Source organism: Artibeus jamaicensis, unplaced genomic scaffold (genome assembly GCF_021234435.1).
Source record: "Artibeus jamaicensis isolate MK-2021 breed Jamaican fruit bat unplaced genomic scaffold, CSHL_Jam_final contig_519, whole genome shotgun sequence".
Lineage (NCBI taxonomy): Eukaryota > Metazoa > Chordata > Mammalia > Chiroptera > Phyllostomidae > Artibeus > Artibeus jamaicensis.
The window spans coordinates 18,839,852-18,852,594 of record NW_026521871.1 but is presented as its reverse complement, the minus strand read 5'-3'; the positions used below and the strand labels follow the sequence as shown (position 1 = coordinate 18,852,594).

The 12,743-nt window shown below is 39.2% G+C and overlaps 1 protein-coding gene and 1 pseudogene across 3 annotated transcripts in view; both read right to left on the bottom strand.

The window, feature by feature from the left end:
* Positions 1–12,743, bottom strand: part of ATG7 (autophagy related 7) — a 294,865-nt gene that overhangs the window by 271,117 nt on the left and 11,005 nt on the right. For all 3 annotated transcript variants that reach the window (XM_053669368.1, XM_053669370.1, XM_053669369.1), the window contains exon 3: positions 4,423–4,539. The gene's annotated coding sequence lies outside the window, so the exon portion shown is untranslated. The remainder of the gene's footprint in view (positions 1–4,422; positions 4,540–12,743) is intronic.
* On the bottom strand, positions 11,728–11,810 carry LOC119044881 (uncharacterized; annotated as a pseudogene).

Here is a 12,743-nt window from a genome sequence, read left to right as displayed (position 1 = left end):
GTGTGCAGGGTGGAGGGGAATGAAGGGGGAAATAGAGCTGTAATGACATAATCAATAAAATATATTAAAAAATAATAAAAATAAATAAAATCTTTAAATTTTTTAAAATCTAAAAAAAAAAAGAATAAAACTGGACACATATCTTATACCAATCACAAAAATGAACTCAAAATGGATTAAATACTTAAATGTAAGATTGAAACCATAAAACTCCTATAAGAAAACTTAATAATAAAGATCCTTGACACAGGTCTTTGCAATGATATTTTGGCTATGAGACCTAAAGCACAAGCAAAGAAATAAATAAATGAGTGGAACTATATGAAACTTCTGCACAGCAAAAGAAACCATCATCAAAGTAAAAAATAACCTATAGAATGAGAAAGAATATTTTCAAACCATACCTGATAAGGGGTTAATATCCAAAATATATAAAGAATTCATATAACTCAAGAGCAAAAGAACAAATCAACAATGACCCTGAATAGACATTTCTCCAAAGAAGATAAATGAAAGGCCAAAAGGTACATGAAAAAATGTTCAACATCACTAGTCATTAGGGAAATGCAAATTAAAACTGCAATGAGGTACCACCTCAAGCCTATTAAAATGATCATCATCAAATACAAGAGATAACAAATGCTAGAGTGAATATGGAGAAAAGGGAACCCTTGTACATTGTTTGTGGGACTGTATATTGGTATAGCCACTAGGGTAAAAGGATATTCAAAAAATTAAAAATAAAATTACCACATGATCCAGCAATTCCATTTTGGGAATATATCCAAAGGAAATGAAAATAACTCTGAAAGACAGCTGCTGCCCTGGCCGGTGTAACTCAGTTGGTTGGAGCATTGTCCAGTAAAGCGAAAGTTCACAGGTTCAATTCCCAGTCAGGGCACATGCCTAGATGGTGGGTTCTGTCCCCATTGGGGGCACATATGAGAGACAACCTAAGGATGTTTCTCTCTCACATTGATGTTTCTCACCCTCTCTCTCTCCCTCCATTTCACTCTCTCTAAAATCAATAAGCATACCCTTGGGTAAGGATAAAAATAACCAGATAGAAGCACCCCCATTATTTGCAACATTATTTGCAATACCCAAGACATGAAACAACCTAAATGTCCATTTACAGGTGGATAAAGAATCTGTGATATATATATATGTACACACATATATATAAGGTCTGTCCAAAAAAAGTCCAACCATTTTTAATACAATGAGAATAGCATGTGTAAAATTGATGTATCATGGCAGCCAAGGAGAATGAACTGGAATGTGCATGCATGAACAATGATGACTTCACTGTACTAGTTGGTGGGATCAGTAGATGCTGTTAGGTGAGCATATATACTGTATGGCCATCACATTCAAAATGACTGAGCAAGTAGAGCAATGAATCTGCATCAAATTTTGCATTAAGCTTGAACATTCTTCCACAGAAACTATTTGGATGATTCAGAAGGCCACAGCTATGGGCCTTCATCATGACAAAGCATGCACTCATGCATCGCATCTTGTGCAAAGTTTTCTGGCAAAACACCAAATCACCCAGGTGACTCAGCCCCCATACAGGCCAGATTTGATGCCCTATGACTTCTGGCTTTTCCAGAACTAAAATCACCTTTGAAAAGGAAGAGATTTCAGACACTTGATGAGGTTTAGGAAAATAAGGCAGAGCAGCTGATGGTTACTGGGAGAATTGCGTGAGGTATCAAGGTACCTACTTTGAAGGGGACTGAGGTATCACTGTCCTATTTACAATATTTCTTGTATTTTCTATCTTCTTCAATAAATGTATCTATGTTTCATATTACATGGCTGGATATGTTCTGGACAGACCTCCCATACAGTGTCTCGTATTTAATGTCTTGTATTTAATGTCTCATATTCAGACATTAAAAAACAAGTAGAGGTATTTTCAGTTAAGATGGAGGCACAGATAGACACACTGTGCACAGTGTGCCTCCTTGCACAACCAAAAGAAGGACAACGACAATTTTGAAAACAAAAACTAACCAGAACTTCCAGAAAATCAAACTGTATGTAAATCTGACAATCAAGGAGTTAAAGAAGAAGCTTTCATTCAGACCGGTAGGAGGGGTGGAGACAAACAGCCAGGGTGGAGAGGACACACACAAGGCACTGGATGGAAGACCAGGTAGTCCCACATTTGCATGCAGATAAACTGGGAGGAACAACTGGGAAGCAAGATAGACTGCCAAACCCAAGGTTCCAATATGGAAAAAGAAAGCCTCAAAACCTCTGGTTGTAAAAACCTTTGGTGTTTGTGGTGGTGGGAGAAACTCCCAGCCTCAGAGAAGAAGTCATTTGTGAGACCCACGGTGTCCTAGAACTCACACAAACCTACCCACCTGGGAATCAGCACCAGAAGGGCCCAATTTGCCTGGAGATAGCAAGGGAAGTGACTGAAAGCTAGCTGAGAGCTGAGCAAGCAGCATTGTTCCCTTTCTGACCCTCCCCCCACATACAGCACCACAATGCAGTGAGGTAGGCTGTTCCACCTCTTACAATGTTAACAGGTGCACCAAAACAAATATGGCCCAAATGAAAGAACAGATCAAGACTCCAAAAACAGAACTAAGCAATGACGAGATAGCCACCCTATAAGATGCAGAGTTCAAAACACTGGTAATCAGAATGGTCGCAAAATAGAGGAAAAAAGTGAAGGCTATGCAAAGTGAAACAAAAGAAAATATACAGGGAACTAACAGTGAAGGGAAGGAAACTGGAACTCAAATCAACAATTAGGGACAAAAGGAAGAAATAAACATCCAACCAGAACAGAATGAAGAAACAAGAATTCAAAAAGATGAGGAGCAGCTGAGGAACTCCTGGGACAACTTTAAACATTCCAACATCTGAATCATAGTGTTATCAGAAGGATAAGAGAAAGAACAATAAATGGAAAACTTATTTGAAAATATAATGAAAGAAAAATTCCCCAATCTGGCAAAGGAAATAGACTTCCAGGAAGCCCAGGAAGCTCAGAGAGTCCCAGAGAAGTTGGACCTAAGGAAGCACACACCAAGGCACCTCATAATTAAAATTACCCAAGATGAAAGATAAGGAGAGAATCTTAAAAGCATCAAGAGAAAAGGAGACAGTTACCTACAAAGAAGTTCCCATAAGATTATCAGCTGATTTCTCAAAAGAAACCTTGCAGGCAATAAGGGTCTAGAGAATAGTATTCAAAGTCATGAGAGGCAAGGACCTACATCCAAGATGACTCTATCCAGCAAAGTTATCATGTAGAATGGAAGGACAGATAAAGTGCTTCCCAGATAAGGTAAAGTTAAAGGAGTTCATCATCACCAAGCCCTTATTATATGAAATGTTAAGGGGACTATCTAAGAAAAAGAAGATGATCAAAAATATGAATAAAATGACAACTCACAATTATCAACAACAAAAAAACAAAACAAAAACTAAGCAAACAACTAGAACAGTAACAGAATCACAGAAATGGAGGTCATATGGAAGGTTATCACAGGGGATGTTGAGGGGGTGAATGGAGAAAAATATACATGGAATAAAAAGCCTAAATGGTAGGTACAAAATAGACAGGGGGGAGGGTTAAGAATTGTATAGGAAATGGAGAAGTCAAAGAACTTATACATATGACTTATAGACATGAACTGAGGGTGGGGAGGGAAATCTGGTGTGAGGCGGGTGCTGGCAGGTGGGGAATAAATCAGAGAGGAAAATGGGACAACTGTAATAGCATAATCAGTAAAATATACTTTTAAAAAATAAGAAAATGCTATCATTCAAATAACATGGATGGATCCTGTAGGCATTATGCTAAGTGAAATAAGTCAGAGAAAAACAAATATTGTGTGATCTCACTTATATGTGGATTCTAAATAAAAAAGAAAAATAACCAAGCAGACAGAAAATAAGATCAGACTTGCTATCAGAGGAGGAGGGTGGGGATAGGGGCAACTGGAGGAAGGTGGTCAAAGGGTACAAACGACAGTTATCAGATACAAAGTACTAGGGATATGATGTTTAACATGATGGTTATAGCTAACAATGCTATATGACATGACATAGAGTTGTTAACAGAGTTCAATCCTAACATTTTTCATCACAAGGAAAAGTTTTTTCCTTTTTCTTCCTTTTCTTTTTATTGTATCTTTATGTGAAGCTGGAAGTTAGTGGAACCTACTGTGGTAATCATTCACTGTGCTATGTGCCTTAAACTTATACAGGAATGTATACCAATTATTTATCAATAAAATGGAGAGAAAAAATAACCAAACAAACAAAAAGTATGAGAGGTATTTGGGCTACCTAAGACACAACTTTGGAAACCAACCTGAGTAATTTGCCAGTGTTGTCAAGTTTAGCCTCCTTAGAACACAAATGATTTTTGTAAGTAACCCTGGCCTTCACCTTTGTGTATCATCCTTGCTTGTTCAAGTCAGTCTGACTGGTGCACGAGTGTTATTCTTTCTTCCCCACAGTCATAGTCTCAGCAGTTTTTGCCATCCTGTGTGGTCCTAGAGAAGTCTACAAGTACAAAACCCAGAGTCCAGCTAGTTAGAAACACAAAAATGCAAATTGTTTGAGTTATGAATAAGAACAGTGCTTGAGCACCCAAGCCAAAGAGGATGAAAACATTTTTTCCCACTTAACATCAGTACCCTTGCTTTTCTAAAAATTTCACTTTTTATCCTTTGCACCTTACTACACTTTCTTTAATATTTCATATTTTTCCTCAAATCATCAAATAAATTTGACCCTCCTGGCAACCAAGCAGGTGTACACTGGAACTCCCTATGTTCCCTGCACACTTTCATGGGTACAGGTACCCCAGTCCAAGAAGCACAATACTAGAGAAACTTGGCAGTTCCAAAAAGTGTGGGTAGATAAGTTCCCTTCACTTTCTATCCTGTCCAATTGCACCGTAACCAGATTTATATTTCTGGAGCAGAATGTATAAATAGTCACACTAGATAAGATAAATAAATAAAGACAGTTCACATCCACTCCAAGAGGTTTTTTCCGAGTTTTATGCGAAGATTATTAAATAGCTTTCAGTTTTCCACAGTTGTTGGATTTTAAAATTAGAGATAAGGAGCTTTGGACTGATAGTATCTATATGGAAAAACGCAAAGTCAGTATTACATAAAAGTGCTAAAAAATCATGGAGTGTGGGGAAGCACAGAGAGAAAGCTTCTGTGAAGGAGTTGGGCGCTGAATTATGTTAAAAAAAGATGGGCATGAGCAGGGAAGATGGACAGAGGGATGAAAGAGCAAGAACAATGAAGGAACCACTGTGGTAAAAACAGGGAAGAATGAGCCTAGCTCTTCTTAGTAGAGGGTTGGTACTTTGCAACACCATATGGTTCTAGCTTCAGAAGTGAGGTTGAGGAATTCTAGAGTAGGAAGCCAGTGGCAGACAGAATTCTGCAGTGACAAAATGGCTTTGAAGGGGGCAGATAGGGAAAAGTAGTTAAGAGCTTAAGAATTTATGAAGATCTAGATTAGAGCAGAGGAAGCCAGAATGAAAATGAGACTCTTGCTGGGGATATCTTCAGAGAAAAGGTGACCACACTTGGTATCTTGGACAAGAGGCAAAAGCCCCTGGCTAGGACAATGGCAGCTCCACAAAGGATGCTTGAGAGGCAGACAGGTGATAATAAATTAAAGACATGTTCAACAAGGACAAGAGCAAGGTGAAGTGAAGCTGGTCCAAGAAAATGGGCTTGCAACAGTGATTGAAGTAAACATAATATACTCATTAGGTGGTAATTATAGAATAGGCTGTATTAACAAGCTCACAGGTTTATATATGGGTTGGCCAAAGAATTTATTGAGTTTTTTTCCATACAATGGCTCTAGTAGTGCTTAGCTGTCTTTAACTTCATTCAAAATATTTTTGTTAGATTGTACTATGACAGCTGTCATATCAGTGTGCATTAAAAAACCCTAAAATTGGTGAATTTTTGTTCAGCCATTTTGATATTAAAGATGGAAGAAAATATGCAACATTTTCAGAGTAGTATGCTTTATTTCAAGAAAGGTAAAAATATAACTGCAATACATAAACAGATTTGTGCAGTGTATGGAGAAGGTGCTGTGACTAATTGAACTTGTCAAAAAAGGTTTGCAAAGTTTCTTAACAAAGTAAATTGATGTTCTGGCCAAATGATTCTTTGCTGTGGGGCTGCTTTATGCAGTAGAAGATGTTTAAGCCCTGGCTGGTGTAGCTCAGTGGATTGAGTGTGGGCCTGTGAACCAAGAAACCACGGTTTGATTCCCAGTCAGGGCACATGCCTGGGTTGCAGGCCAGTTCCCAGCAGGGGACACATGAGAGGCAACCATACATTGATATTTCTCTCCCTCTCTCCTTCCCTTCCCCTCTAAAGATAAATAAATAAAATCTTTAAAAAAAAAAAAAAAAAAAGAAGATGTTTAGCAGCACCCCTGGCCTCTACCCACTGGAAGCCAATAGCAAGACATAGCCAACATACTCCAAATAGACAAATCAGTAAAGTTATTGGTGAAAATAAAAAATGTGTCTTATTTTACAGGAAAAACTAAATGGACTTTTTGGCCAACCCAATATTAAAAATTCCCTTACAAGTATTTTAGAGACATCAGCAGTTGCAGCTCCTGTTTAATTAAGGAATGACCCAACCACAAGAAATTGGGACAAACATCAGTGACTCGTATCAGAACCAGCAGAAACACTGCCTGCACGTCCTGCTGTGTTTATGCAAATAATCAGGCTGAATGGAATCTGGACTTAATGCAGTAAATGAATTGGTCTTGATTTGCTCTTTGATAAAAATGAAGGTGATTTTAGGGGGAGAGTTGTGTTTCAACAGACTCTATAATACACATTTATGAATATTAAACTCTAGTTAATTGTCTTCAAAGCTTTATTTTTTTACTTATGCACAGATAAGATCGAAGCTAGGGTGATACACCAGGTGCAGAAAGTCACCAAGGCAAAAAGCTCAGATAGTTGGCAACAGGCATGGAAAAAGAAAAATAAATAAGAAGAGACACATGGGCAGATGGTGAACTGGAATGGTGAATGAGGAAGCCCCAAGCTCCTCTAGACACCTCCCAACCCATCATTACTTCCCCACAGGAGCCCCAGATACAATTGGCAGTGGGGAACAAGTTGATCGACTTTTAGTAGACATGTGAGCCATATACCCTGTATCATACACCAAACTGGGAATAAAAAAAACCCCACAACAGTCTCTGTCATAAGGATAATGAGATGAAGGCAGCAACAAGCCTCCCTCCAGCCTTTAGAATGCTAACTCAGAGATCGTAATATATCACACAGTTTTCTCAGGTTCCTGTATTTTCCTCAATGTCCTATCTCTCTGCAGGAATGGGATTCATTCTGTAAATTGTCTCCCCATGTAACCTTCTCTCCTTAAAGACAACAGCTTCGCCTATAGTCAGTCCCCTTCAAAGCATGCACTTCAACTCCAGATGCTTTTAATCTGCTTATGGGGATCCAGAGGAGAACTTCCCTCCTTAGATCTACAAGCAAGTAAGTAAATCAGTTTGGGCAGATGGGACTCCAGAGCAAGCAATCAACATTCACCCAAATGTCCTGAGATCTCCCCAGAGAAATCCCAGATGGTGATGAATATTTCTTTAGATGTACTCTGTTGCCCTGGTGAGGAGTAGCTGCACATCGGCATATACTTTGAAATCTCTCTAAGAATTTAATCACCATAGTCAATGAAACTGCCAACCTTACTTGTTAATATTCATAAATCTCTGGACTCTCTAGCTAAAGCTGCCTTAGAGAATCAAACTGCCTTAGACTACATACTAGCAGAACAAAGATGAGATTGCACGACCCTCATCTCCTCTTGCTATACTTACATTGACACCTCAGGAGGAAACAAACACCACCAAAATCAGGCAACAGGCTAGCTGGCTTCAGCAAACATTGGACCATCACACCCCTCTCTGAATGAAGTGAAGATTGGTTTGCTAGTCTATTTTCATGGCTACCACAAGGACTCGAGTCCATATATTAGAAGGAATTCAAATTTAGGTTTAACCATTCTTTTCTTTATAATGCTTGTCTTTATTGTTTTAAACCTCCTCGTGACTTGTTTTTTCCACACCAGAAAAATTATATCTGCTCAACAGATGCCTGTAAAACATATATAACTGCTTTTAACTCACACAATTTTGCTTTCCAAAAGACTAAAGTTTTTCATTCCCCCAGAAGATTCAGAGGACATCAATAGCTCCATAGACATGAAGGAAAATTGACAGTGGGGAATTATAACAGTAACTGAAGTAAACACAATATACTCATCAGGTGGTAATTATAGTATAAGCTGTACTAAAAAAACTCATAGATGATTCATGTATTAAAAGTTCCCTTATAAGTATTTGATAGACATCAGTAGTTCCAGCTCCTGCTTAACTAAGGAATGACCATGACCACAAGAAATTGAGCAAGCATCAGTGACTCATATTAGAAGCAGCAGAAACACTGTCTCCATGTCCTGTTCCCAGATATCAGCAGTGAAACTGTGAAAGGAGCAATGAAATTCAACGATAACACATTGAGGAGATAACCCTGAAACCACTCAAGAGCAGAGCTGAGAAACTGCATGTCACCAGAAATGCCTTAGTTCTTTCTCCTCTTCCCAAACTCCCCTATATAAACTCTCCAGGTTGCTTGAGATGTCAAGATGAGCTTTGAGATGAAAGCCTTCCATCTTCCAGGTTTCTGGCATCTGCGTAAAACCACTTTTCTTTACATCAGCACCTGCCTCTCAATATTGGTTTTCAAAGCGGCAGGTAGCCAGACTTGCATTCAGTTATACATTGGCCTGGGAAGGTAGACTCATAGAAATTCCAGAGGCATTTACACTGATACAACAGCAAACACAGGTGAGAATGAGCGGTTCTTACAAGTTAAAAGAAAAGTCACAGCCCAACAGAGTCCTTGAGCAGTGATTTTTAACCTTTTCCATTTCATGGCACACATAAACTAATTACTAAAATTCTGTGGCACACCAAAAAATATTTTATACTTTTTGCTAATGTGGCAAAAAATAAGTGTAATTTTGATTAATTATTAGATGGCTCTTGTTGTGTTGGCTGTTGTCATTTTTTTTTAATTTGACAATCTGACAGAAAAGAGGTTGGTGTTCCTGACTAGTCAGGTATTGCTTGTTTTAAAATTTTTTACAGCAGCAGATTAAAAATCACTGTCCTAGAGAGAATGCCCACAGTCAGCAGGTAAAGCCGCAACACAAGCAAAGGACACACAAAGGACAGTGCAGAGCACTACCTGGAACACCAGGATGGTATTTTAATCCACTGACCCAAAGCAATAAAAAAGTTTGAAAAGAGTAATAATAAAAGGTGGCAAAGAACACTTCAAGTAAAAAAGAAAGTGAGGCCTGTCAATGCCATTGGATTTTCATTTTTAAAAGGAGTTCAGTGGTAGCTTTCTAAAGTAGAATTTGAGGGTAGACTGTTAAAAACAGAACATGCTGTAAGGGTAAGATCAGTGTGGGGAAGTAACCGACTGTGTCCCTCCAAGCTCCAAGGAGGGCGGTTTAGTTTGCTACTGGACTCCTAATAGATGGATGTTTTTCAACAGGCTTAATGTGCTTGTCACATTTAAAAATATGCTTTGGCAACAGAAATCCAATTAAGAATTAATAAAACTTCACAATGGGACTTAACAAACTCAGACAGACAAATAGAAAACAAGAAGTGGGAACTGTAATAGTTAAATACTTTTCTGTATAATCACAAAGCTTAGTTGATCACAAAGGACAGTGCAACACTGCCCTCAAAACTCTGCTGCCTCATCATGGATTTGCAGAATGGTGAACCCTACAATGCCTGACCAAATAAATTTCAAACTTTTACCACCCTGAAGGCTTATTAAAAAATTAGGAAACATGCTGGAGGGGAGAAAAAAGAGTAGCCAGGACTCTGAGAAATGACAAGTGCCCCCTGGTGATTCAGATTCAAGTTTGATGCTATCTTGATGCCTTTAAGCCACTGACACTCTTAAGTTTTGGAGACCCAACCTCTAAATCATATCAAACATATTTAAATACACCTTCATCTCATATTAACTATTTTCTGGCTTTTAATTGTTTGAAAGTATTTTTATAATACTGCACTTTCAAAACCAACATTCTTTTTCAGGTCTTTCCTACTATCTTCATAAGCCCCTGAAAAACTGTGGATCCTAGGCACTAAGGCTTCTGTGCCCAGTGGAGAAGCAGACCCTCATGCAGGTAATCTGGTGCCCACACTTCTAAAATGCTGCCTAAAATACCCTAACGGCCTCCTGACTGGTTTCCTGGGCCTCTGTTTGCTCCTTTCTCCTCTCTCCTCCACAATGCAACTAGCAATTTCTTTTTTGAGGGGAAGAAGGGTATTTTATTTTATTTTTGAGGTTTTTATATTTTTATTTTAAATTATATTTTATTGACTACACTATTACAGTTGTCCCAATTTTTCTCCCTTTGTCCTGCTCCACTCAGCACCCCTAACTCCCTCAGGCAATCCCCCCACCATTGTTCATGTGCGTGGGCCATGTGTGTAAGTTCTTTGGGTTCTCCATTTCCTACTCTGTACTTTATATCTCCATGGCTATTCTGTAACTACCTATTTGTACTTCTTTTTTTTTTTTAATATTTTATTCATTTATCTTTAGAGGGGAAGGGAAGGAGAAGAGGAAGAAAAATATCAACATATGATTGACTCTCGTGTGTCCCCCGCTGGGAACTGGCCTGCAACCCAGGCATGTGCCCTGACTGGGAATCGAACCATGATCCCTCAGTGTGCAGGCCCACGCTCAATCCACAGAGCTACACCAGCCAGGGCCTATTTGTACTTCTTAATCCCCTCACCTCTTCACCCATTCTCCCATACCCCCTTCTCCTCTGGCAATTATCGAAACACTCTCTGTATCCCTGATTCTGTATTTGTTCTTCTTGTTTGCTTAGTTTGGTTTTTTAGATTCAATTGTTGATAGATATGTTTTTATTGCCTTTTTTCTTCTTCTTTTTGATCTTTTCCTTAAATAAGTCCCTTTAACATTTCATATAACAATGATTTGGTGATGAATTTAGTTTAGTTTTCCTTTAGCTTTTTTCTTGTCAGAGAAGACCTTTATCTGCCCTTCAATTCTAAATGACATCTTTGCTGGATAGAGCAATCTTGGCCTTAAGTCCCTGTTTCTCATGACCTTGAATATTTCTTGCCAATCTCTTCTAGCCTGCAAAATTCCTTTTGAGAGATCAGCTGATAGTCTCATTGGAATTCCCCTGTAGGTAGCTAACTGCTTTTCTCTTGCTGCTTTTAAAAGTCTCTCTTTATCTTTAACCTTTGGCATTTTAATAATGATGTGTCTTGGAGTGGGCCTCTTTGCATCCATCTTGTTTAAGACTCTCTGTGCTTCCTGGACTTGCATGTCTATTTCCTTCACCAAGTTAGGGAAGTTTTCTTTCTTTTTTCAAATAGATTTCCAATTTCTTGTTCTTTCTCTTCCCTCTCTGGCATCCCTATGATGAAAATGTTGGCCCTCTTAAAGTTGTTCCAGAGGCTGCTGACACTATCCTTGGTGAGGTTTCTTAATTCTTTTTTCTTCTTCTTGTTCTGATTGGTTGTTTTTTGTTTCCTTATGCTCTAAATCATTGATTTGATTTTTGGCTTCATCCACTCTACTGCTGTTTCTGGGAAAAGTTTTCAATTAGCAACAATCGCACCTTGGATAAACCTCATTGGCTATGATACTGCCACTGTGCAAAGCTATCTACTGCTGTTTCTATGTAAATTGTTCTTTGTTTCAATTAATGTATCTTTCTTTTCTGACTGGATCTTTTTTATGCTGTTAAGGTCCTCCCTCACTAAGTTCCTTGAGCATTCTTATAACCAGTGTTTTGAATTCTGCATCTGAGAGATTGTTTATCTCCATTCTCTTTAGTTATTTTTTCTGGAATTTTGGTCTGTTTTTTGTTTGGGGCATATTTCTTTGTCTCCTTATTTTTGTTTCTATGTTTTAGGTAAATACACAGGGGGTGCTATGACCCCCTGTCTTGGTACTATGACCTAATGTAGTAGGTATTCTGTAGGGTCCAGTGGCATAGCCTCCCTGATACCCCAAGCTGGGTACTCAAAGTTTGCCCTCTGTGTGGGCTGAGTACACCCTCCTCTTGTAGTTAAGCCTTGGTTGCTGTTGGCAGGTCAGTGGGAGGATTTACCCAGGCCAGTCAGCTGCAAGGACTGGCTGTGACCACTGACCACTAACCTTCACCCTCCATGGAGGATCAGCTGTGAAAGGACAGGGGTTTTGGTGTGGTTTGTGGCTGTCCACTGGGTGTGCGGGCTTGGAGGTATCCTGGATGGTGCAGGCCAAGTTCAGTCCTCATCTGTGTTCTGCCTGAGGCCACCCTACATGAGCTATAAAGCAATCTGAGATGGCTGCTAATTGTACTGGTCTTGGAGATTCACAGGTGAAGCCAAGCTGTGAATCTAGGCTGGCTGCTGCTAATGCTGGGTCTGAGGCCACTTAGCAAGAGATACAGGGGGTGGGAGCTTACTGAGGTTGGTTGTTGCTTGTTTGATAGTAAGCATGAGCCAAGACCAGGCATTCATATGGAAAAGTCTCTGTTGACAGCTTGAGTGGGCCCATAAGTTGGGTGGAATGGAAGAGCCTCAGGGGATCTCCAGAGCAGGGCAAAGTG